This window comes from Brassica rapa, unplaced genomic scaffold, assembly GCF_000309985.2.
Source record: "Brassica rapa cultivar Chiifu-401-42 unplaced genomic scaffold, CAAS_Brap_v3.01 Scaffold0933, whole genome shotgun sequence".
Classification (NCBI taxonomy): Eukaryota; Viridiplantae; Streptophyta; class Magnoliopsida; order Brassicales; family Brassicaceae; genus Brassica; species Brassica rapa.
Genome location: NW_022610869.1, coordinates 47309 through 49370, shown reverse-complemented (window position 1 = coordinate 49370; position 2062 = coordinate 47309). Strand labels below are relative to the sequence as shown.

At 49.3% G+C, this 2062-nt stretch overlaps 1 non-coding gene across 1 annotated transcript; it reads right to left on the bottom strand.

Annotated features, from left to right (window-relative positions):
* Nucleotides 1–334: 334 nt before the first annotated feature.
* On the bottom strand, nucleotides 335–490 carry LOC117131443. The gene has a single exon (XR_004454631.1). It is a non-coding gene; the product is annotated as a 5.8S ribosomal RNA (ribosomal RNA).
* Between the last annotated feature and the right edge of the window lie 1572 nt (nucleotides 491–2062).

Sequence of the window (2062 nt, the reverse complement as noted above, 5' to 3'; positions counted from 1 at the left end):
ATTCTAACGCCAAAGACGTCCGATTTTCAAGTTGGGCTATTCCCGGTTCGCTCGCCGTTACTAAGGGAATCCTTGTTAGTTTCTTTTCCTCCGCTTATTGATATGCTTAAACTCAGCGGGTGATCCTGCCTGACCTGGGGTCGCGTTGAGGACTTTGGGTCATCAAGAGCTTTTGGACCGGAACGTCTGACTATATGACGAGAATTGAATTCACCACCGCATGTCAAGACGCTCCTGGCGTCCTTAGCTCGGATTTTGGCCAACCGCGTGCGGAAACACACGGGAGATCAGCTTCCGTCCCCTATCCTCGAGAGTATGGGGGGACGAATATTTGTGACACCCAGGCAGACGTGCCCTCAGCCAGAAAGCTTGGGGCGCAACTTGCGTTCAAAGACTCGATGGTTCACGGGATTCTGCAATTCACACCAAGTATCGCATTTTGCTACATTCTTCATCGATGCGAGAGCCGAGATATCCATTGCCGAGAGTCGTTTTAGACTTTACATTGCAGCACTATTTCCGAACAAACACCGTCTCCGGGTTGGCGAAAGCAGGCTGTTTAGTTGCATTTTCCTTGACACTTTTCGTGCCGGGCTTTGGTGATATCCGGAAGCTATGCGTACGATCCAACCAAAACTGAAGTCTTGGGCATGGATAACCACGGAATCGGCAGGCACAGTAAGAAACCGGCCTACCGAGAGTGATGTTTCATCGTTCTCAGGTCATTCTGTTTCCAGGGTACCACAATGATCCTTCCGCAGGTTCACCTACGGAAATCTTGTTACGACTTCTTCTTCCTCTAAATGATAAGGTTTAGTGGACTTCTCGCAACGTCGCAGACGGCAAACCACCTGTCACACCCCCAATCCTGGATAGGATTGTCGGGACGGCCATGGTTCGAGGGAAACGTACCAGCCGGCCTTAAGACCTTAAAGGCTAGCGTTCCATGGCCAAGATAGAAGGTTAAGGACGTCAGGATGCTGAGACTTAACCTTATAAGAGAAAGAAGTCAGCTAGGATAAGCTGTACAGAAGCTGGGCGATGCTTACAAGAAGCTCGATCAGCTAGACGTAGCTCGGTCAAGCTCAGCCTAGCTCGTTCCAAGTTAAATCAGCTCAACTGGCTGGACTACTAGCTCACTCAGCTGAGGCAGCTGGGAGTCAGCTCATCTCAGCTCGACGGACTGTTCGAGTTTTGGGCCGATGGTCCGGGTCCGGGTCAGTGGCGGGCCATGAGGTTCGGCCATGTAGTCCATGAGTCATTGAGCTCTTGTGGGCAGGCCGTGGGCTTGGTTACCAGGTCTTGGCTTGGGTTGGACGTGCCTATAAGGTCTGGAACCTTCAATTTCTGAACAGGTACGATCTGGACCGTTGATTGTAATCGATGGCCAACATCTGTCCCAAAAAGATGCTTCGAAGGGATGTGACTCTTCGCACATGACCTTTGGTTCTCTATATAAAGGGGAGGACTTCCAGGGATTATGAATTCATTCTCATTCAGTCTCATTCTGTCTGAGACAAAGGACACACGTCCTAAACAAAGGGATCCCCCAATGAGAAACGAGGATCCAAGCCGGAAGGGCAGAATCCGGGACCAAAACCATAAGGGCACTATCCGGTTCATGGTGAGTATGGCTTTAGCCATATGAGGCCGTGGCTTTTATAAGTCACTAAGGCCAATAGGAAGACCTATTCCTGGACGGAAATAGGCGCCAAGGACCAAGGGTGGTTAGGCGAGAGACGAACAGACCAATTGGTAAGGGCTATAGCGGCTGTGAGTGGTTCTATCTCTGTCTCTTTATATTATTATGTATATATATATATATATATAGACCAATTACCACGTCATAGACCATGGGGTCATGGTTGGTTACGTTGATTGCTAACCATAGCGGATAGGTTAGATCAAAAGGGTACTAGTCGCCAAAGGTTGCGTGTTGCCAAGTGTCATGAGTTACCAAAGGTTGTGAGATACCAAAGGATGCAAGTAACCAAAAGGTACGAGATACCAATGGTTGCAAGTATCAAAGGGTACGAGGACCAAAGGGTACCAATGACGGTGC